Source organism: Micropterus salmoides, unplaced genomic scaffold (genome assembly GCF_014851395.1).
Source record: "Micropterus salmoides isolate LMB-PRFRI ecotype aquatic unplaced genomic scaffold, ASM1485139v1 Ms_hic_scaffold_748, whole genome shotgun sequence".
Taxonomy (NCBI): domain Eukaryota; kingdom Metazoa; phylum Chordata; class Actinopteri; order Centrarchiformes; family Centrarchidae; genus Micropterus; species Micropterus salmoides.
In genome coordinates, this window is record NW_024044513.1 from 548 (window position 1) to 25,663 (window position 25,116).

The window sequence follows — 25,116 nt, forward strand, 5'->3', positions numbered from 1 at the left end:
GGCTTTATGCCTGCAGGCAAAAGCAGAGAACCACATCATGACATATAGGAAGTTAGCTGCACCTCAGTGTCATTCTTCACACGCACACTCACTCATACTGTACATAAACACGCTCCTCTGCCAGGAATGATGTAAAGACTCTGCTGGTTTCTCATGGTCACCATCCAGCACTGTTTTTCACACTGCTGTTGTGTCTCCTCTCTCTGGCCCTCTCTCCTCTCTGTCTCCTCCTCCTCCTACTGTTTATCTCTCTCTCACTGTCATTATTACCCCCCCTCCGTACTCTGCTAGGCCACTCACCCCAACATGCGGACCTATTATTTCCACTGACACAGCCAAAGAGATGGAGTCCTGGATGAAAGTTATGACGGATGCTGCCCTCGTTCACACTGAACCTGTCAGAAGGTCAGTACTCACTACAGGGAGGTGCCCACACACAAATGAAATATGAGACACACAATCACCATGGTGCAACCAAATATTTAGATTCTCCAGATTAGAGTGCTCTAATATTCATGTCCTGTGTCCTGTGCTCTAATGTCATGTCCTTGCCTTGTTAAGAGTTCCCTCTTATTCACTCCTCAACTAAAGACACAGTATACAGGGTAATATTGTGTTCCATGAAGGAGCTCATCATATTCACGTTCATTTATTACACTGAGTGACAGGACCATAATTTAAAAGGGAAAGCATTTTGTGACATATGTTGGATTGAATAAACTGGCAGCAGACTGCAGGGACACAGTCCTCCTCCCAGTAGCATTTTTTTTTATACAAAGGTATAAAAGAGATTAAAAATGGCAGTTTTCCTTCTTTAATCACTGATTTAATGCAGCTTGATTTACATTTTTGTGTTAAGGGGTTACGCCCATGGTTTGAATTACGGGGGGATCGGGGAGGTCTGACCCCCCCCAGTTAAGGCTTGGACCCCCCTAAAAAGGCAAAAACACAGTTCAGGGGGGTCTTTCATACCTGTATTTGTAAATATTACAATATATTTCCCATACTCATGCCTTATATTCAAGAATCTTAAAATACGATTTCAGACACCCCTAAATAGACCACCATTTCCAACTTTGACGTTAGTTGAACATCTGTCTACCCACATCACTCGCACCTGCAGCTGCTCCTGTCCAGTCAACCACACGCTGGTGGTTACACTGTAGGTTAATGTCAGTAGTTTGCTATCTAGCTGCTTTAAGACACTTTCCTACCTTCAGAGTTTCATAATTAGCATTTCTTTTACTTAAAATTAGCCATCTAATGTTAGCTAGCTGAGAGCCCATCTAATATTTTATCTAATTGTCAGCTCACACTGGCGCTCAGGCATGAGCAGTGAAATTGATTAGTTATTGTAGAGAAACATTTTGACTTCAATAGAGTTTATTATTTCATTTGAAATCTTTTGTGAGTCTTTTTAAAATAAGCAGCCATATGTTTTCACTCTGGAATTCAGAATTTTACCTGCCCCGGTAAATGTTCAAATCCAGGTTTGTTATTTCAAATTTATTCAGTTTCAGTTTTTTTATGTAACGCCAATTCAAAAGTCATCTCATTGCACTTTTATACAGAGCAGGGAAGAGATCCAACAATCCCCAAAACCCCAATAATGTCTGACTACTGCTTTTTGAACATTATATTACATTGTATTCACAGTCAACATGAGCAAGAGGAAAGAAGATATTGCAAAAATAGATTAGTTGAAACTTTAAAGTTAAAATGATAAGAATTAGGAATTAGAGATGATAATGCAGCCTAAGTTTTATGGTTGTGTCTTTGGTTCTGGTTCAGCATTGTGTGGGTCTGTGTTTCAGCGTTTTGGTGGTCTGCTGTTGTGTGTATGAGGCACCCATCAACTGGTGGAATGAATTTGACTTATCATCTACAGTGAACTGGCTAAAACCTTCACTGAGAATGAACGAGTTAGCAGTTAGAGTTAGTATGCGGTATTCAAAACATTGCAGTCTCTCTTTTTGCTTTAAGGTGTGTGTGTTTATGTTGCTTATACATCCAAGTGTTGTCTGCCTTGGTGATGCTTTATTCTGCTATGGACAATAGAAGCTATTTGATTTATGCATGTTGCACATGTTGCAGTATTCATAGCCCTTTGTATTTATTGTAAGTCATTTTTGTTTCATTCTCTCACTGTTGTACTCCTTTTCTGGGTTTTGTGTCTAGTGACTAATTAGAACAATATTTTTTGAAATTGTTCCAGTATTGAGCGAGCAGCAGTGACACAGGACTGCAACGGTCAGAGTCTGTCTACTAAAAGCTGACAGGCTCAAATTTTATTAAGTGTCAAGTGACAACATGATGCAAAGTATCCCTACAGACTTTTTTTAAAAAGAAAATCCTTTTTGTTTAACCAGAAACAGTCAACGTCACCAGACTCCTTTGACAAAAAATAAAAAGCTAACAGGTAGGTGGTGCCAGACCAGCCACTCCTATCTTTTGGGAGGTACTACTGTATAATGAGGCAATTGCCCGCAAGGATTACATTGCAGTCATGTTTCACTTCTGCTGACTTGCTCAATACCGGACCAATTTCAAAAGGGTTGTCCAAATTAGTCACATACACACAAAAACATGGGAAAACAGGGTCTAGGTTTAAAATAACAAAGTTACCCTTTGGGGCTACAGTTTTGGTGGTAGAAAAGAAAAGGTTTGACCTCCAAAAAGGGGTTTAGATCGTCTAGTAAAGAGTTTGCTTGTTTACTTGTCTGATCTAACTGATCATCTGACTGCCCATGTTTTTTGTCATAGGGATGTTGCGATGAAGCGTCAGAAGATTGCTAAATTAAAAACGTTTGAAAGTTAGAAAAACTGCTTATTCTCCATCCTACACAATAGTATCCCATATACAGTAGATTGTGTACAGTGTGTGCTTGATCTAATGTTTTCAGTGAGCATCACACTGAGGGAAATATTTTCAGCTTAAAGTATTGGATGTAATATGAAGTTAGCTGCAACCCTAACGACCATAATTATTCCTTGTTAACACAGTACCCAGTTGGCCAGGACTCCCTGCACTGTCAGGGATTTCTGACAGAGATCAGAAAAGTCTAAGAATGGAAGGCCAGAAAGGAATGATGACCGAGATAGAATGTCTGTCAGACAAACATAGGACTTCTGACACTTAAGTCATCTTTCAAATCTCATAGAAAACTCTTTCCTTTATTCTTTGTCACATTCCTGTCTTTCTTTCATCCCAGACTGGACAAGTTGAAAGTGGACCAACGGACACCTCAGGAGTTGAACAACTTACTGAACCACAGAGTCCTGACCCGGCCCGAGATCCAGAACAATGAACGCAACCGTGAGCCAGTGCGACAACACTCCCTATCTCGGGCTGACGACAAACGACAAAAAGACGTAGAGACGCACAATGGCCAGAGGGAGCGTGAGTACTACACCTTACAGAGAGACGGGAGAGGTTCTCCTTGAAGAAAGACGGCGTCAGCTACATGCTTCAGAAGGACGGAGAGGTATCTCCTCCACAAGGATGGAGAGAAGTACCTGTTGCGAAAAGATGGGAGAAATCCTTGCTGCAGAAAGACGGAGAGGTGTGCACCATTCACAGGGATCTGAAGAAGTACGCTGTGCAGAAAGTAGACGAAAAGTATACAGTGACGCCAGCAGAAGACAAATACGCTCCATCTAACAATGAGAGAAGTACCTGCTCGCGAAGGATGGAGAAAAATATGCACTGCAGAAAGTAGAGACAGGCACACACTCCAGAAAGATGGACAGAAATATGTGCCTCAAAAGGCAGTGAAGAGACAGCTGTCGTTAAAGGAGACAGAGAGGTACGGCACATGAGGGAGACGGAGAATAAATATGGTACCATACAAGTTTGGACAAATTCGGCACTCTGAAGGAAGTGAAGAAATACAGTACGCTACGAGAAGGGGATAAATATGCTGTTCTAAAGACACAGAGAAATATGCTACGGTCCGTGGTGGGGATAAATATGGCTTCCAGGCAGACCCGTGCAGAAGGTCTCTGACTAAATCAGCAGCATTAAGCTGCAGCCGGCTCAGGCTGCCGCCATCGCAGCCGCAGTGTCTGCCTCTCGCCAGGGCCAGGCCAACCTCAGTGTCCAAAAGCCTGTTCAGGTCAACAGCTCGGGGTCCGTGGCAGGGGCAGACAGGGGACTGCGGCCTGGCAGAGGTGGACAGCAGCCTGGGTGGGGGTCAAGGAAAGTCCCCTGTTCCAGGCCAGGAGCCAGAGAGGGGCCTGTCCAGGACCAACTCCATGCAGCAGCTGGAGCACTGGGTCCGCACACACAGAACGAGAGGACTGGACGATGACACCAGGAGGTGAGCCTGTTCTGTTCTTTTTCGGAGTCGTTTGGGGTTTTGCAGCATCCAAATGAGGGCTTCTGTACATAATGAGGACTTTTTGTCCAGTCATCTCTTCTATAAGAGAGAAGTCTGTGAGTGAGTCGGTTGAATGTTGGAGTTTGTCCATTGGCTTATGCTCTTTAAAAACAAATAGGCAAAGGAAATAGAACACTATGTATGAGTTTAGAGGATAAGGCTATCACTAGTGATTTAAACCTTTTTTGCCACTGTGGGGCAGCAGAACAGTTGCTGATTTACACACTTATCATTTAGACAGCAACATTAGCATTCACTTGGAGTGGTGTTTGTGTCCACTCTCTTTTTTCTGCTAAATGCTTCACTATATTCACCAGCCGGTCTCTATCTGTGTGCTGGGTGTACAGTGGACTTTTAGAGCTCCTGCTGCAGCTGAAAACCATGCTGTGAAACTGAACCAAAATAATAAAGTTGTGGGTCAGACAGATATACAGAACTTAGTATGAAGCCAAGGGGAGCTGCAGATTCAGCTGATATTTCTCTGTAGGTTCCTCACTACCAGAAACACCTTTCACATTGTTTTCACATTGTCATTCAGTACATTATTATAAGGTACATCCACTTTAAGAATTGTTATTTAAGTCACAGCTGTACAGCTGTATGTAGTTTAGCATGACTTTATTTTTTTAAATCTTGTACATATGTAAATTGCTGCTTGATGATGTCATCAATATACAAATCAACACCTCACACAGTCTACCAACTTTTCGAGCAGGCTTCTGCTTCCCATGAAAACAGTTGCCCTGAACACAACACAATTGCTGACCAAGATGCATGAGAACATCAGAAATCAGGATTTAGAACTTAATAACAGACTAAATAACAGTACAGGATGAATATTTTCCCAGTTATGGTAATGTATATTGGGTGACCTGTCCTACTTTTTTTGCTGATTTAATATCAGGGATCTTCACACCCCAAATTCAAATGTGTAACTCTGTGTGCAACTGATTAAGATCAGTATGTGCACACTTAACTCATGATTTATGAAATTGCATTATTGCAAAACATTAATTGCTGGACCAGTTAATCATGTCTTAATGCTAACATTGCTGTTGCATTCTTTTAATGTATGTTTTATTGCTCCATTTTATTATTTTATACAATCCTTTTATGGCGTATTTATTTATTTATAGAAGCTGCTAAGTTCTATGGTTTGCATCTTGTTGTATTTTATGTGCAATGACAATAAAGTCTCTATCTATATCTATCTATCTAACCTCGTAATACCAATAGACCATTATGTTGAACTTGTCTAAGACATGTAACAGACAATTCCAGTGCTACTGTTGTTGTGTACAGTTAGAATTTGTTCATGTACAGTTGAGATATATCAACAAGACACAATGAGAACCATGGCTTCTTAATATATTTTAAGGCCACGGCACAAATTTCATCCTGACAGGTCTGCTCCCCCATAAGATTTCAAACGTTGTTTCATCTGCACCATTCCATCCATCGCTCCCCAAGTATCTTCCTCCGTCCTTGCCATGGCCTTATGGGCCATAGGCTGCTGAAAGCTTTTTGTGCCACCACAGATGTGTATCTCAGTTGGGAGCGATGGATCTTAGCTGTCTGTACCGAGGAACGCAGTGGAACAGAAGTGCAGAGCGCCAAATCTCGGTTTTCTCTCAGAGCTTCCCCTCTCCTCCTGCTGCCATGAATAAGTCATGGAAATAAGACTATAATGAGAGAAGAACCAGCGCAGTGCCACATTTGTCATCTTTATCAGCACTCTGTGGAGAAAGAGACAAACATTGTTATAGAACTAATTTGTTGGTACTGAGTCCTGCTTGTGTAAACGTAAAGGCCCATTTATACTCCTTGCGTAGGGTCTACGTACGTACCTACGCCGTAGGGTACAACTACAACTTAGGTTACTGTCTGACAACAATTTAACAATAAGGGTGAATTCTCCCAAAACACATGTTTGAAGTCACTCATGTACAAATTGTTGTAGAAAACTATATGGTAACACTTAAAGGTTCAGTGTGTAATATTTCTGAGGATCTTTTGACAGAAATGCAATATAAGATCCATAACTATGTTTTCAGTGGTGTAAAGACCTTATATAATAAACCATTATGATTTATTACCTTCGAATGAGACATTTCTATCTACATAACCTGGGTGTTTCTACTGTAGCTGAAAATGGACAAACAGTGCTACAGATGACGTTTCGCCACTAAGTTCTTCTTGTTCTACTTCTGGTAAAATTCTGACAGTGCAGACACTCATCACCAAGTTGAATATATACATTCAAAGAAAAAGAAGTAGTAATAATACTTCAGGAGTCGGCAAATAAATTTTGCATTGGAGCAATATTTTCAACCATTAGATGGTGGATGCGAATATAAGACATAATACTGAATGTTATTGACATATTGTTCAGATAACTCAGTTGGTAAGGTGCCGTATGTGCCTGTACCATAAACTGTATAAAAAAGGCTGCAGCACCAAGTCCATGTTGATTTTAACAGATTCTTACCTTCAGCTGCGGTCTCAGGCCTGTTTGTCACTGTTACAAATTTATCACCACAAGCTTGGCTTTCTGTTGGTTTCCTCTTCTGGTATTGTTTAACACTTCTGTACATTTTTATTTGCTATTCACATCACTTGTCAGTTGTCACTGATCCATCGCTGCGTTCCATCACATCAATTAAATGCTTTTGTGGCGCAGCAGCGATCAGCTGATTTTACTCACGGAGCCTCCGGCTGCAGCTGCTTCAGGCGTAGTTGGTTTGATCGGCTGGACGTGCAGCCTCTCTTTTCCTCTGTTTGTGATCTTTAGTGTATTAAATGACTTGTTTTAAACAGACTCCTTACTCGTTTATACTTGTGACTGTCATTTTTGGAGGAGGCTTGCGACTCTCCAATAAAAGGAAAAACACTCGCCGAGATCTTTCAATTCAGTTTATTGAACGAAAGTTATCATAATAATTTTACGTTGTTTACTTTCAACACACATATCAAAAAAATACCTTAGATTCGTTTCCCACAAGTAATTTGGTCACTAAACTAATTCACTCCTCCTCTCTGATTCACATATAAAAACATTCACAAGCTGTGAATGTAACAACAATAAAAATAATAATAGGCTACCAATCAACTACTATGACTTCAACAGGTGACATTTTATGCAAGGTATCGAATGAAGTACTCTATTGGTATTGGTATTACTGGTTACCACAAGGGTACTGGTTTTGGTACTGGTATTGTTAAATTTTAAACAATACCCAACCCTAATAATAGCTTACATTGTATGTTCAGTATAAATGTTTATTTAATGTTTACAGCACTACCTCCATCAGTATAACACTTCATACTCACCACTCTTTTTAACACAAATCCTAGTTTCATTCACTTAATAAGAATATTTCCAACTTTGTTTTTACCACTAAGTTATTGTCAATGAAAAGGCAGAATTTTCACAATGGAAGGTGTGGGATCATACCTCAGGGAAACTTTTAACTTGTGTTGAGTTGTATTTACAGTACTACAGTACCAGAAAATGTAAAGTAGTAGTAGTAGTAGTAGTGAATGAACAGTATTTCTGTTAAAAGAGAAACTCAGAGCAGCACAGTGGTAACTAGGGTTGCCAATTTATAAAATACACGTTTTACATTAAAGTATGAATGTAAATATATTCATTAATTTCCTCAAGTAGCATGCTTAATCAAGCTTTATCCCACATGGTAAATACTAGCTAGCAAAAGCTAGCAGAAGGTGTTACCACATTTTAAACTGTGTACATTGCTTTAGGCTGCTCTCCTGGTTAAATGAAACATCATAAAAGAATCAAATATAACTGAACTGAAACGCGTGCTAGTACTACAGGATGTTTCATTGGGCTAACATACTGCTGCCTACCTCTATCTGTATCTGAACTTACATCTCTAAATTGCTGCACTCTCATTTGTGAGGTGTCCAGCCCTGTCTTTCTACATCAGTACATGAATAATAATAATAATGAACCGTTAGGTATTTATTACCTTAGCATGAGCCATTTCTATCATATATACACGGGGTCCTCATACATGGACGTCGCATGTCGCTACAGTAACACAAACGGACAAACTGCTGCGTTTCGTCACCACGTTGAATACGTGTGAAGGAGGAGGAGAAGGAGAAGAAAGTTACTAAGTAAAATCAGTAGTTGTAGGGTTGGGCGATGTCTACAAAGAAACATCTAGATAGACGATGACATAGTGTGGGGTGCGCAATGAAAACAAGAAACAGTCACACACACTAAATATGCAACACAGCACAGCCACGAGAGCTGGGATAATAATTAATTTAAATAGGTAACTGAAAGAAAAGCATCAGGAATAATTCTACCAGGGACAAACCTAAGTTTGTTTGTGTCTCTGTGTGTCTGTGTGCGTGTGGGTGAATGTGTCTGTATGTGTGTACATGTGTGTGCGCATAAGCCTGTTAAAGAATGTAGTTGTTAGTGAGAGTGGGGCGCCACGACTGTAACAGGCAGGCAAGAACCCCAGTAGCCAATAGGGGTGGGAGAAAGAAAAAGAATAAATCAAATAAAAAAAAAAAAAGACTCCCAGATGCACCACGATGCAAACGCAGAAGACCCCGACCCAAATGCCAGTTGACAACGTAATGCCGACGGAACACAAAAAGCGCGGAAGAGCAGCGCCCGGACCGACCGCGGCGCATAGACCATAGACCAGTGCTCCCCCCCCACCCAGCACCCCACCGCCGCGCAGCAAACAACCAAAATGCCCAAATGCCACACAATCATCAACACCAATGCACAAGTGACGAGCCCAACGCGCACACTGCGCGAGCACGGCGACACCCAATGCCCAGCAGCCCCCCGCGAATCCCGCGTGCGAGGTCGGGCAAACGAAAGAGAGCAAACGGAACAACACGACAGCGAAAGCCAGCAGAGAGAAACACCAGCAGCAAGTCCCAGCCCGGCAGCAAACGCGCCGCATAGGTCACCGTGCACCCGCCAATAAAAGTCTGCCGTCCCCCCAACTGCCGGAAAAAACTAAGGCCGCCGGCGCCAGCCGACATCCCCCATGCCCAGCACGCCCCCCGGCCGCCGTGCAACACCAGCCAAACCAGCAACGAGACAAAATCAACTAGCTCAGCTGCATGCCACCAACAACCCACCCACCCGTCAAGGGCCGAGAACTCCAGGCACAAACCCAGAACAAACCGGAGCACAGCCCTGCCCCGCACCCACACTGCACATCCCGAAAAATAACTATATACCTCAGTATCCAGAGGGGTCCAACAACTGGCCGACAGAGAAATGGGGAAGCACGGATCCGAGGCCAACGAAGCAAAACAGGGACGCAAACAGGTCCCTCCAAGCCAACGAGGAAATGCCTCCCCCGGACTCCAATGCACAAACTAAACGCCCAACAGCCATCCAGAGACCCTGCCCAGGGAAAAAGCATAATGCATCAAGATACATTGACAATCGCCCCACAATCCCACCACAGCCCACCAAACCGCAATCGGATCAACCCGCGCAGAGACCCCCACCCCCAAAGCCAGGACACCCTTGTGCTTTGGGGTGTGTTGATGGTTACTTTGCAGTCGCGTCGCGGCCCTCTGGATTGTGGTTGTGTTGAGTCCTAGGGGCTAGGTGCATCTGCTGACTCCCCCAACCCGAACCCACACACAGGACACACAGAGAGGCAGCCAAGCACCGAGCGCCACCACATCCGCACAGCGCGCGATTCAAAATCACCACCTGCGCACCGATACCAACAACCGCGCGACACCCAAGCAGAGTGGCTACCCACCCCGCAGCAGCGGCACGCCGAATACAGGGCAAACACCGGTCCCCCCGTCAAGCCCGCGCCCTAGGCATCCCGAGCGCTGCACCACCGCCCCCCGCCAACACCATGCCATCAACCAACATTTAAAAAAAAAAATTAGAAAAAGTCCCCCACGCCTGCACCGCAATGCATCTAAGAATCAACCCACCCCCAGACACACCTACCGGCCGTACGGGACCCTGACCAGCAAGGCAGTACACACCCACCCCCATTAAGTGATAAAGTTGATCAAGGGGGACCAGAGAGATTGGAATTGTGTCAATTTGTTTTTTTTTTACAGCAGACATTTTCTCCATGCTAATGTGATCTATAAGGTGATTCCGATATTGGGTGATACTTATATTCTTTTTGGCCTTCCAGTCCATGAGGATAGTTTTCTTGGCGATGCATAAGGCAGTGAGAAGCATGTATGATGTGTCAACCTCTATACTAATGTCAATTAGGTCCCCCAGCACGCAGAGTGATGGGGAAACTGGGACGGGGTAACTTAGCCATATCGATAGGTCTTCACATATCTTCTGCCAGGTGTACATTGCCACATAGCATGCATGTAACTATCAGATATGTTACCTGAGCAGTTCCGGCAGATGTTTGACTGCATAAGACCCATTCTGAACATCCTTTGTCCAGTATAGTGTGTTCTATGGAGAGTTTCATACTGTATAAGTTGTAGATTGGGATTTGTAGTCATTCTAAAGGTATTTAAACATATCTGCATCCAAAAGTTTTGGTCTGGACTAATGGATAGATCTGTCTCCCACTTTAAGAATGGGAGAGAGATTGAACTCTCTGTTTTTAACAGTAACATGTATACTTTTGATAACAGTTTTGGAGGCGAGAGTTTAAGAAAGTCTGTTATCATTGGAGGTAAATCTAAGTCCATTATTTTATCCTTAAATCTAGCCTGAATTATGGATTTAAACTGTTGAAATTCCAGAAATCTATTATGGCTAATTCCATATTGTGCCACTAGATCCTGGAATGGAATAAAGTTACTGCCTTGCATTACATGCTCTAGATGTCTTATCCCTTTGTCATACCACAGTGTGGAATTTAGTGTTTTCTTATTTTGCATGATGTCAGGATTATTCCAGATTGGGGTAAATCTGCATGGGATAGGTGAAGACCCAGATATTTTGAGAAGTTCCCACCAAGCTGCCAAGGAAGTGCTTATGTTAATGCTTTTAAAGCAGGTATGACGTTTGATGCTGGAACTGATGAATGGCATATCGGAAATTTTTATTTCCTTACAGAATGTTTGTTCTATGTCCATCCATGAGTGGTCCAGGGGGCTCTGATTGATCCATTTTGAGATATATTGTAGTCTATTGGACAGGAAGTAATGATAAAAATTTGGCAGTTCTAAACCACCACAGTCTTTTGCTTTTTGCATAGTTTTTAGACTGATTCGTTGGGGTTTATTTTTCCACAAAAATTTTGAGATGTTTGAGTCCAGTGATTTAAACCAGACAGCAGAGGGTTTGGTGGGTAACACTGAAAACAGGTAATTGATTTTAGGTAGGACCATCATTTTTATGGTGGAGACTCTTCCCATGAGTGATATAGGTAATGATGTCCACCGTACAAGGTCATCCTCTATTGATTTAAGTAAAGGCGTGTAGTTTAGCCATGTCACTTCTGACAGCCTGGAGGAAATATTGACACCCAGATATTTAATATTCCCAGACTTTAGCGGTGTGGTAGATATACTCTGGAAATCACACTTTACAGGTAAACTATGGATTTACTCCAGTTAATGGAGTAGTCCGAGATGGATGAGAATTTATCTATAAGTGTGATTGTCTCAGAAAGAGAAGTTTGTGAGTTTAGGAGGAAAAGTAATACATCATCTGCATAAAGGCTTATCTTGTGGTGTATATTTTCTGTTTGAATTCCTTTAATATTATTATTTTGTCTGATCGCAGCTGGTAGCGGTTCTATAAAAATAGCAAATAGCGAGGGAGAGAGTGGGCAACCCTGCCTGGTACCCCTCTGGAGACTAAAGCATGGAGAAGTATGATCATTTGTTTTGACAGAAGCTCTTGGGGAACTGTATAAGATTTTAATCCAATCTATGAAAGAGTTTCCAAATCAAATTTATATAAAGTAGCGAATAGAAATTTCCAATTTACTCTATCAAATGCTTTCTCTGCATCTAAAGAAACAACTGTAGTTTCCAGGTTATGAATAGTGGCATAGTCTATTACGTTAAGTAGCCTGCGTGTATTGTTGGTGGAGTGCCTGCCCTTAATAAATCCTGTTTGGTCAGAGTGTATTATACCAGGAGTGACCTTCTCTAGCCTTCTTGCTAGGGTTTTGCAGATGATTTTAAGATCTGCGTTAATAAGTGATATTGGGCGATAACTGGACGGGAGTGTGGGGTCTTTGTCTGGTTTAAGGAGCAGGCTGATATTAGCAGAATTCATTGTTGGAGGCAACATGCAAGTACCCCTAATTTGCATAACCATCCTATAGAATGTGGGCGCAAGTATTTCCCAGAATTCTTTATAGAGTTCAGCGGGAAAACCATCTGGCCCAGGGGCTTTATTATTCGGCATATGTAAGAGAGCTTCCTGGAGTTCAGCCATTGAAACAGGTGAATCCAGAGCCCTGATCTGTTCATCATCTATCCTTGGCAAATCTATATTGTTCAGAAATGCATCGATGTTAGAGCTAGATGGGTCAATTTGTGATGTATATAAGTTTTTATAATAATCTCTGAATGCATTGTTGATTTCTTCTGGGTTATAAGTCAGATTCCCAGCTGAGTCCTTTAAGGAAGAAAGTTATTTTTTCTTTATTCAATTTCAATTGGCTGGCTAAGAATCTGCCGGATTTATTGCCATGTTCAAAGTTCTCCAAGCGTAGTCTTTGCAACTGAAATTGGGTCTTTTTATTAATAATTTCATTTAATTCAAGTTTTGATTTTCTCAGATCATTCAGCATGTGTTCCTGTGGGGAGGTAGCAAGGGTAGTTTCTAATGTTTTTATTTTTTGTTCTAGCTCTAATTCACAAGATCTCTCTCTTTTTTTGTATGATGAATAGGAGATTATTTTACCTCTCATGACTGCTTTTGCTGCCTCCCAAAGAAGACATGGCGAGGTTCCTGGCAGGTCATTAGTTTCCATATATATTGCCCACTCCTTTTTGAAGTAATTTATAAAATCTAGGTCTTTAAGCAATGATGCGTTAAATCTCCAACTTCTAGTTGGCCGTGTGACCCTTTTTTTAGTAAGAGTGATAGAAACCGGTGCATGATCACTGATAGTGATAGGGTGAATCTGAGTGTTGGAAATGTCATACATAATTGAACTGCTAACCAAAAAATAGTCAAGGTGAGAATATGAGTGGTGGACTGGTGAAAAGAAGGTATATTCTCTAAGAGTGGGGTGGTGAGAACGCCAAACATCGCAAAGACCAAAATCGCTCATGTATTATTTAAGGATGTCTGTTGATTTCCAAATACGGTGACCACCTGCCGTACTGAGCCTGTCAACTGCTGGATTACATACCATGTTGAAGTCCCCTCCTATTATAAGAGCTGTGTCTGAGTGAGCAGAGAGTGAGTTGAAGAAAGCATGAAAAAAGGAGGGGTCGTCAACATTTGGGCCATAGATGTTAGCAATGCATAAAGGAGTATTTTGAATCGAAATGTTAACAATAATGAATCGGCCCTCTGGATCAATAGTAGTGGTATTATGATTGAAGTGTGTTTTTCTATTTGTCATAATGGTGACACCCCTTTGTTTTGAGTTATAACAGGCTGAGTACGAGTGAGGAAACTGTGGTGAGGTTAGTTTATCTGCTGTCTTGGGTAAATGAGTCTCCTGTAATAGGACAATGTCTGCTTGCAGATTATTTAGATGGTTAAAAATTTTTAATCTCTTTTCCCTTGAACCAATTCCGCGTACATTCCAAGAGGTGATTATAAGTGAGGTCATCATTCAACTAAGGGATGTGGTGAAGGCTAGTGTGTACAGTGTGCGTGTTGTATCATTGTGTGTGTTGTATGCGCCTGTATGTGTATATATGTGTTCATGTTGTACGCGCCTGCGTGTGTGCTAGCGGTGTGCCCGACTGTTTGTGAATTAAACAGTATGAAAATTGCGCAGCTGATCGACGTGTAAACGGCGGAGGAAGAGCAACATTAACAAAAGAAAGAAATAGTGAAACAAAAACAGAGGAAAATACACAAAACATTATCGGACAGTCTAGTCAGATAACCACAGTATAGGCTGTTGAGACGTGCACTGTATTTTATAACTATTAACTTGCCATATGTCACGGAGTAATTAACTGAGAGGGGAAAATGATCGCATAGTGATACAGTTCACCTGTTGATGGACTTGGTTCTTAGTAGAGCCAAGGAGTGGTGTCTCGGTCGCGGTACAGCTGGCCATCAACGTAAAGTTTATCCACCGCGATGACAGCCCGTGATCCTTCTCCAATGAGCTTCTTTCTTATCGGGAACAGGACTCGGCGTCGGTCCAGGATCTCCCGGGGAAACTGGTCATTAACGCTGAAGTTGGTCCCTCTCAGCTCCCTGCCGCGGCCTTTAACCAGTTCCTTCTGCTTGAAGTATTCGAACTTCGCGACGATGGGCCTGGGCCTCTGGTTCTTCTGTTGCCGTCCTCCCAGGCGGTGCACCCGGTGGAAGCTGATGTTCTTTACGGTCTCGGCCGGGAGCTTCAGTTGATTTTGGATGAAGCTTTTAACGGTCTCCTCTGGGGCTTCATCCGCCTGCTCCGGGATACCCGAAATGACCAGATTATCCCGCATACTACGAGTCTAGAGATCGATGATCGCTTCTCTAATGTTTTTATTGTCTGCCGAGAGCCGCGTCATTCCCTTTGTGAGGGATTTAACCGAACCTTTGAGGACCTTGTTTTCCGCCGCAAGCTCAACCACCTGTTTCTGGCTGAACTTCAGGGATTCCCGCAGATCCTGAAATTCTTTGTGAAGTACTTCCACCAGAGATAATCAGGCATCAAAGCTAGACAATTTCTTGTCTATTGAATCCAGGATCTCTGTGAAATCTGCACCTTGTGAGGAGACTGCTCCAGGTGATGCTCCAGGTGAGTCTTCAGTGCGGTTTCTCTTTGATTTCCCCATGACCACTCGATGAAAACACTAGCCAATATAAACTTCAAGGTCCTCCAAACACTCGTCCTCGAGGTCCTCCAGTGCGATTTGATTGCTCTTATTTGTTAATTCGCTTAAAATTGGCGGATTGTTTGTTTAATGAAATGTTTGTTTAGCTGCGCGCTGCCATGTTTGAATTGCACCAAGTCTCACAACGCTCACCGTGTCATCTCCCTGTTGGGCAACTTTATTAAATAAAGTGCTGATGGAGAAAGTCAGGGAGTGGACAGTGAGAAAGAGACACAGAGAGGCGGGGCAAGCTGGTGTGGTTACAGTAAAAGACCAGAGGTGTAGGGGCGTGTGAGTGTGAGTGTGGGGAGAAGAGAAGTCCGAGGCATGTGCAAAGTAGGTAGATCTACAAGTAATAATAAAAAAATGTCCGTGAGGATTAAAACATACATTCATGTGATGTCTGTCAGCCATCCCCGATGGACCAAGCCTAAGTAGTAGTAGTCAACTGGTTTATTAGAAGTAACAAGTGAAGAGAAATTTGGACAAATAAATGCGCCGTATTTGTATAGCACCTTTCTAGTCTTTTCGAACACTCGAAGCGCTTTTACACTACATCTGCTTTCACCATTCACACACACACTGAGCTTAAGTGCTCAAACAGAAACTAACATTCACACACCGGCGGAACAGCCACCAGAGGCAATTCAGGGTTCAGTATCTTGCCCAAGGACACTTCGACATGCGACTGGAGTAGCCAGGGATTGAACCATTGTACTTCTGATTAACAGGCAACCCGCTCTATCTCCTGAGCCACAATCCACAATAGAGGCCCACACATCATTTAGCACAACAGCCGGCAGATTATGTCGGCCACTGTAGCTTCTCCTACACTCTTGGAAAGGCTGAGCGGTGACTGAGGTTGCATTCATGTGGTGTCAGAATCTTTTTTTTTTTTTTAAGAATGGATACAACCACAGCTTGAGAGGGTAGTGATTTAATATCTCATGGTAATTTAGTCATAGTAACAGTTAAAAACATGCCTACATTTTTCAGCCATTAAGGCCCTCATCAGGGCCTTTGTGCTGTTTCTTATACATTCAACTCAAATCAATTCAGTCAACACAATATCCACACAGAAAATACAAACAGCAAAAGTAGCATTGGTACAAAAATAAATAATAGTACTGATAATTATAGTAATATTATAGGACTAGTAATAATTGTAGCCAGAAACACCTGCAGAAAGTGACAGAAGGAGAGAGGAGAGGGACGAGAAAGCACAAACTACAGGAAGTTAAATAAGATGAATGGACTGTGATGCGCTATACATCCAGGTGACAAATGGTGATAGGCAGAGTTACAAAAATCATAATATATCTCCCTGTGGACTCATAATGTCAAAGCCACAGTCCCTTGATAACAAGCTCCTCGTTACTGCATGTTCCCCGGTCAAAGTGAAAGTGAAGCAGAGTTCTTCAGAGTAAATATAACTGCTGTGATCAGCCACATTAAAATATATGAGTAGGTACTACAAGTAACGCAGTGAAGCTGAAATGTCAAGCTACTCCCTGATCAAACCCACAAGGTTAATATCAGCTGTTGTTCTTGTTGCCTTGATTGTTGCAAATGAAGTAAAGTTTCTTACGTTCTTAGCCTAAAATATAACAGATGCTAGGCTCGTATCCTGCTGCAGTAGAGGAAGGCCTGGCCACTGCAGGATTCATGAGACACTGACTGGTTTAAAGAATGACTCATTCAATCATTTATTCAGTTATTTGCACATTTATTAGTTTCTGTAAGTGCAATTGATTCATGCTGCTGTCTTCCTGTATAACAAAAGAAGAAAATATGTCCGCTGCTCTGTTCTTTGCTAATTTGTAGCTGTACTTTTTTACCTGACCTGACAGACATTAATGGATTGTTGTCTTACCCATGAATGTCATATGATTGGTTCTTAAAATTTTTGTGATTTAGAAACTAAATTGTGTGCTTTGTTTCCTTTTCCCTTCTGCTCTGTGAAGTGACTCACTGCAATTCAAACACTGTCCATAACAAAAAAGCTGACCAATAATAGATTGGAATTAAAAACTTGATGCATCCTGTTCTTACACAATTGAAAATTACTTAAGGTTTTTATCAGAAGGAGCAGCAGGGTTAAATGACAGGTTCTTATTTTTTCAAGTATATCTTAATGCAATACTAAAACGTTATTGGTGGCTGTAATCTTTCCACACTGGCCATGAAGTGACTCTACTGCTCAGTAGTCTGAGTTAGCCAAACCTTGACCTTGAAATTTGCTTTGCTTATCTATCCATGGTGCACAGGTGCTACATTTGTTTGTGGCTCAGCATCACTCTGCTGCCAATCTTATGATTTTGTCAAGTGCAAACAAAATACTTGCACAATAATGTCAAGATTCACCAAGTTTAAGACAGATTTTTGGCCCACAAGACACAGAAGCTGAACAGGTTCTGATCTTTAGAATTTATTCGCCAATAACAAAATATACAAATTTACGATTAGTACTGTTCATATCCCAAAATATTCCAAATAATGTATTAGTCCAATCCAAAAGCTAACGTAAATCCAAAAATCCACAGATAAACCCACGAGACAGGCAGATGTCAAAAAATATAGTTTCATGTGACTAAAGCAGGAACGGCAGTAATCTGTCTGCATTTATCTATATATGAATATGAGTGGTTCTGTTGTTCACAGCTGCTTTATAGCCTCCTGAATGCAAAGTTTCTCCTTCAGAAATTTTTGGAGATGGCACTTGCAATAGGGCCCCCAGTGTGATGTAGTTCAGCTTAAGACTCTTTGAGAAGCTTCCCAGTAGTTCATAAATTCACAACAAAACAAATAGCATTTAAAACTGCCTTTTGTTTTCCCTGAAGGGTGAACACAGGATCCAGATCCAGACCTGACAAACTAACCTCTCAGCTCACTGTAATGTGGGGAAAGAAAAGAGCCTTGAGCTGTGGCCTACTCATTTCTCATAAGTTTCTGTTTTCTCTCCAAGTGTTACATCTTACCAGACCTTACCCAGGAACATGCCCAGCCACCGCGCTCAGATTGTGCCCCGCTACCCAGAGGGCTATCGCACACTGCCCCGCAACAGCGTGATGAGGCCAGACAGCATTTGCAGTGTGGCGGGCTCCGTTTATGATCGGGCCCTCCGTCCCACCACCACCACCGTCAACACAGCGGAGAAGAGGAGGTCGATGAGGGACGACACCATGTGGCAGCTGTATGAATGGCAGCAGAGGCAGGCCTTCTCTCGACAGAGTCTGGCTCAGCCAACTGGTACGGATACCACAGACAGATAGAATACTAATCCCTGTCCTACAGTAAGAGCCATGACACGGACAGGTTTATTTCCAACTCAGAAAACTGGTTGTCAAGCCTGCTAACCCTCTGATATTTTGAACATCCTTCTCACAACAAAGCAAATACACTGACTGCCATGTCATTCGTATTTTTTACTGTGTTTGTCTGTTTTAGTTATTATTTGTTGTCTGCCGCACCGGCTCAAATTCCTGTGAGCTGGAATGAGCTAGAAACATGAAACTGTAAATGGTGTGCATGTGCTTCCATAGAAATATGAACTCAATCGGCCACATGGTGGTGCTGTAAATAAGGCTTAAAAATGCAAATTATGAAAGGCCACGCCCCACACGCCGTAAGTCCAATTGACTTGAAATTTCTCACACAGGTGCAGCTCAATGTGCTCAACAAAAAAGGACCATTAAGGTTTTTTTTCATTAAGGATTACCACCAAATTTTCAGCGAATCATCATTGGATCAAGCCTATTAAAAGTTGTATAAAGCATGTTGATATCTCAATTACTTTTCAAGACATTGACAAATGAACTTAGAAGGGGCCGGGCTCTGGACATAAATTAACACAAATCACAGGATATGTTTAGATAGGTGCCCCAGATATACCTGGACAGTTTGATGTACATACATCACTAGGGGGCGCTACAAGCGCTAGAAAGGTGCTTAGCATTACACAAATTACACTATAAATCACATATTCATTCTCCAGTCATCACAAATGTCTCAGGATATGTCCTCATAAGTAAGTTAAACACATCCTGAAAGTTTTATTCAAATAGAACATCAGGGGTGCTATAAATGCAAACAAACTGCAGGTGATATAAAGCAAATCAGCCTACAAATTACAAATTGTTTGTCCAATCAACGCAAAACTTCCAGGATATGTCTAGATAAAGACCTCACACATACACTGCAAGTCTCATTCAAATTGACCACTAGGAGACACTATAAGTGCACAATAACTGGATGTGGAATGAAACAAATCAAGCTATAGATCAGAAAATGCTTGTCCAATCGTTACAAAACTTGAACAGAATGTGTTTCATAAAAATATTGAACCATATGTGTGAAATTAATTTGATGGTGATGTTGCGAAAAAAGGTTTGAACCTGCGAATCGCTGCTTGTGGCTATATTTATTTTATATTGTTGTATTATTTAGGGCCAGAGCATGAAATGTGTGAGATCCCTATTGAAACTGAAGGGATTTTTTTTCTTTCTGTCTTTTTTTCTGCAAAGTAACCTCAATGTTGGGGACTTTGCACAAAATTCAGGAGTGGCGAAAAAATTTCATATTTTATGGGTTTCGTGCATGGGTGTGGCAAAATGGCTCATTGGCTCCCCTACAGAGCAGCCCCCGACAAAGTTTCACCTACGTGTACGAATTTTCTGTGGTACATGTATCATATCCAGACGTACAAAAAAGTCTATTGGAGCGATGCCCGACACCCAAAAGGAAGTTGGCCATTTTGGATTTAATGGTCATTTTTGGCGATTTACACACTTTGTATTTTACCGAACTCCTCCTCGGGATTTAGTCTGATCAACTTCAAATTTTTGCTGTGCACTCTAAACCCACTGACTATTAAAGGTTGTACAAACTGTCAGTTTTCATTCACGAGCATGCCCGTGGCGTGGCCTCGAAAATCAACGATTTGCCAAGAAACAGGAAGTTGTTGTAACTTCAGTATATGTTGCATGCTCACATCTGCACCTCAACCTGCCGTCAAAAATCGATGATTCGTCATGAAACAGGAAGCTGTTATAACTTTGGTGTACACGCTTACATCTGCACCAAATTTGATGTAATAATGGTCCAGCCCCGAACACATCCACATGTTCACTCAAAGCCATAGCGCCACCTGCTGGCAACAGGCACTATGCTATGATTGCCTACTCCTAGCAGGTTGGCCATATATCAACTTCAGAACTATCCCAGAAAACCCTTAATACATTGATGAAGACATGTTGTAGAACTTTTTGTTTGAGTTGCGTGACGGTGGCATGGTGGCTAGTTAAACACTTTGCCGTGACACAGGAAGTTGTTGTAATTGTTGACTGTAAATTCTCAGATCTGTACCAAACTTTACATGCTTGATAACTGTCCCGCCCCGAACACATCTACATGCTAAAATTCAGTTATAGTCATGGCACCAAAGTGCTCTGTAGCGCCATAAAGGGGACACAGGAAGTGACACACTTTGTGCAGGGGCACAGGCGCATGACAAATTGACAGCCAACAGGCATGCTTTTAGGTTTGCTCCATAATAATAACTTGTGTCATAATTTCTTTAAAAGGCCGACATGTTTTTGGCAAGGACAGCTTGACGCTCTACTAACTTTCTTTCTCCTCCTGCTGCTGTGCTTCCAGCTGTGGGTCATTATGGCACCTTGCCCAGCACAAAGACCATGGGCAACATCTCTGAACATGTTGTGGCACACTCCATCCCCACCTCACCGTCTCACGGCTCCCTGGCTCTCTACAGCACCTTCTCCCCTCCTCGCCAACAGGTCACTCACAACCCCAGCATCTCCCACTCTGAGGTGTCCTCACCGGTATTCAGGGGGGACGTGACGCTGGACCACCGGCACAGGACACACCTCGCCAAGGTAGGCAGCATGGCACTGGAGTCGACGAATAATAATAATAATAATAATAATTTTATTATTCATTCATACAGCACGTTTCATACAATACTATAATATGTGCACTCAGTTTAGAACTGTTCGTCAAAAATCTGTGTTCTGTTAATAATTCAAATGGAGAACATTTTGAGCCACTGAATCACTTTATGAAATGCAATTTATGAAATGCAAGTTTGTAGACAAGGCTCAGCTCATCAGATGAAGCAGCGATATAGTGGAAACAGCTGCTGTGTTTGTTGCTTATAAAAATGTACAGTAGACTGGTAAAATATGTGTTTCAGTAGGAGTCATTCCACAATATTAGTTGGACTTGCAGAGTTAAGTTTATTATTACATACAGTAATTATTTTATTATTATGTATAAAACTTATTAATTCATATATGCATATATGTATATGTAATGTGTAACATTCAAGTTGCTATTTCTTTCCCCCTTGGCTCCGAGCAGATTTATTTTGGTTCCTACCTGCCGTTGTTTCAAGGGGACAGGGAAGTATGCTACAGGCAGGGCGGAAAGACTAACATGCAACGACAGAGTGAAGTTGTGTGTGTACTGTCACTGGTGTTAAATTATTAGATTATTCAAGAAGACATTTTAGCTGCTTATCACCCACAGGCCTGAAGGACAGGAGAACGCTACCAACCAGACATTAGGGTTACACTATGATAAGATAAAAATGCATATTTCCAAACAAATGTCAATGAATCAGTCCATAATATAATTGCCACATAGCAAACCTGCAGCTTTAGGTGCCCATGAGTGTCTGGGGCCCTGAAGCAATTACCTGCTTTGCCCAGGTGTTAATCCAGTTTTGTTAATAAGTGTGTATTGACCCTTTGCCTATTGATATGCCACATCTGTGAGGTGGATGGATTATCTCGGCAAAGGAGAAGTGCTCACTAACACAGATTTTGACAGATTTGTGAACAACATTTGAGAGAAATAGGCCTTTTGTGTACATAGAGAAAGTCTTAGATCTTTGAGTTCAGCTCATGATGAATGGGGGCAAAAACAAAAGTGTTGGCTTTATAATTTTGTTCAGTGTATATACATATATATATATATATATGTGTGTGTGTGTGTGTGCGTATATATCACTTTCTGTTTTTACATCTATTTACCATTCATAGACAAAACAACAAACATTATTGGCTCAGCAACACTTGTGTCCTGTTGCACCTTGATTAACTCTGGCGCTGCCTAGTTGACAGCGCCACTGGCTCTCCCTGGTGGTGGGAGGTTTACTGAAACAAATCATAAACATTTAACACAAATGGCTCTCACAGAGTGAATAATTGAATACAAGATGAAATGGCTTTAAGAGAGATGAATATTTTACATTTGTTTTTTTGTTGAATAATGTTCTGCCTGAATACAATACATTCCTGTTAGCCTGATGTAACAGCTGAATTTAATTACACTGACATTAATTGAGTCCAATCATTGTTCTGTGTTTGCTACAAAGAAAGCAGATGTTGGCAAATAGATAACAGGGTGAAGCTATGACTGAAAGTTTTACTTATTTTAATAATGTTCCTCTTTTGATGCAAAGATGTTCCTCTTTGTAACATCAGTGAATGAAAAGGGCATCACAAATATATGTCTGCTTGCATTAGCTAATTAACTGCAAATCTCATGTATACTTATATTACTGCCCGTCATTTACCACATACCATAATGCATGCAATTTATTTTTAGTTTAGCCTTTTCTCAAATATACATTACAGTTGTGAGATCACATCATTTATATACACTCACTTGCCACTTTATTAGGTACACCTTGACGCCTGAACCATTGATGATCCATGCTTTCATGTTGTTAACGCCAAATTCTGACCCTACCATCTGAATGTCACAGCTCAAATTGAGACTCATCAGACCAGACAACGTTTTCCAATCTTCTTTTTTCCAGTTTTGGTGAGCCTATGTGAACTGTAGCCTCAGTTTCCTGTTCTTATAGCGGACAGGAGTGTCACCTGGTGTTGTCTTCTGCTGCTGTAGCCCATCTGCTTCAAGGTTTGACGTGTTGTGCGTTCAGAGATGGTATTCTGCATACCTTTGTTATTTGAGTTACTGTTACCTTTCTGTCATCTCGAACCAGTCTGGCCATTCTCCTGACCTCAACAATAATCATTCATTTAGCTGATGCTTTTATCCAAAGTGACTTACAATTGCTAGTTTGTCTGAGGTCACACACCTCTGGAGTAACGAGGGGTTAAGCGTCTTGCTCAGGGACACATTGGTGTGTCACAGCGGACTTGAATACTGCGCCACCACCACAACAAGGATTTTTTATCCACACAACTGCCTCTCACTGGGTATTTTCTCTTTTTTTGACCATTCTCTGTAAACCCTAGAGATGGTTGTGCATGAAAATCCCAGTAGATCAGCAGTTTCTGAAATACCAGCCCGTATGGCACCAACAACCATGCCACATTCAAAGCCACTTAAATCCCCTTTCTTCCCCATTCTGATGCTTAGTTTGAACTTCCGCAAGTTGTCTTGACCACGTGTACATGCCTATATGCATTGAGATGCTGTGACAGTAATTAGCTGTTTGTGTTAACAAGCAATTGAACAGGTGTACCTAATCAAGTGGCCGGTGAGTGTATATGCACGCACAGATTTGTTTAAATGAGGATCCTGGCTGCAGTGTTTCCTGTTCACATATTCAGACTGCTGCAACCTGAACCTGAACACCACAACTTGTTAGCAAGTTAGCAGTGAAGCAAAGAGAAATACTTTGTATAGTAGTAATGGATAAACAATTCAGCTAGTATAAAGTAATAGAAACAAACAGCTTGAAAGGAATAATTAAAGGTCTGAATTAACTAAAATGAATGGCAAATGAAACATCAGCAGCAGTTCAACTCAACGGCGTCACCAGGTCATGTTTTGACTGTAGCCCCGAATGCAACAAAAATATTTTCCATGTTAATATGCAATAATCTTCATGACAAAGCCTGTCTCGCAGGTCTTCAAAGAGCAGAGGCTACTCGCAACAACTGATACATTTTCTTTGAAGTTCACGTAATGTGACCCCCCCCCACCGTTACTCAGACTCCCTGCATTTAGAGAGGGCACAAGAGAGAGAGAGCACATTGCTCGCCACTTCAGGGCTTCTCCGCGACTTCTGAATTGCAAAATTGTAATCAGTATATTTAAATGTAAATGTTGTCTGCCAGTGTCTAGTCGGCTAACAGTCCCCGCACAGTAGTGAGAGAATATCATGACACCTGACCGCGACATAGACTCCTGTCGCTCTGTGTCCTGCTGTCTCTGTCCCCCTCGCTGTGAGACACTACTGTTTTACTGTCTCCAGGATGCCTCGTTCCCTCCAAAGTGGATGTGAGCTGCACTTCAGCTGCACTTTATCAGAAGTGCAGAAGTGAACATTTGTGTGGAATTGTGGTGATATTGCTGTCTGATCACAAGTGTTTTAAGTTTGGGTTTTCTTCCTCTGATGAAGATCAGTGCGCTCGTCTCATTGAGTGGGCTACAGTCCCAGACGGGCTCTGTGTCTGTCAGACAGTCTAAAGGGGGTAGCCTCAGGGGTGGACTGGTAATCTGGCGTAGGCTACCGGCTGACGAACCTTTAGGGCTGTTTGGTACTGGAGCTGCAGTAGCTTCAACATCAGCTGCCCTGATAGAGCAGGCACTTGAAGGAGAAAAGGGAGCCGTGGCCACTGAAAAATGCTTGCACCAAGAAATGTTAATTAACAAATAAAATGCTATGAGAAAGGTTTATTTGCACAATAAGAAAACCTACAAAACCTAACTTTGTCCTTCCCTTTATAAAAATAAAGATATTTCCACCATAAATTGGTGCAGAAAATGTCTC

The 25,116-nt window shown here is 41.8% G+C and overlaps 1 pseudogene; it reads left to right on the forward strand.

Annotated features, from left to right (window-relative positions):
• Positions 1-291: 291 nt before the first annotated feature.
• Positions 292-21,238, forward strand: LOC119892910 (annotated as a pseudogene).
• Positions 21,239-25,116: the final 3,878 nt, after the last annotated feature.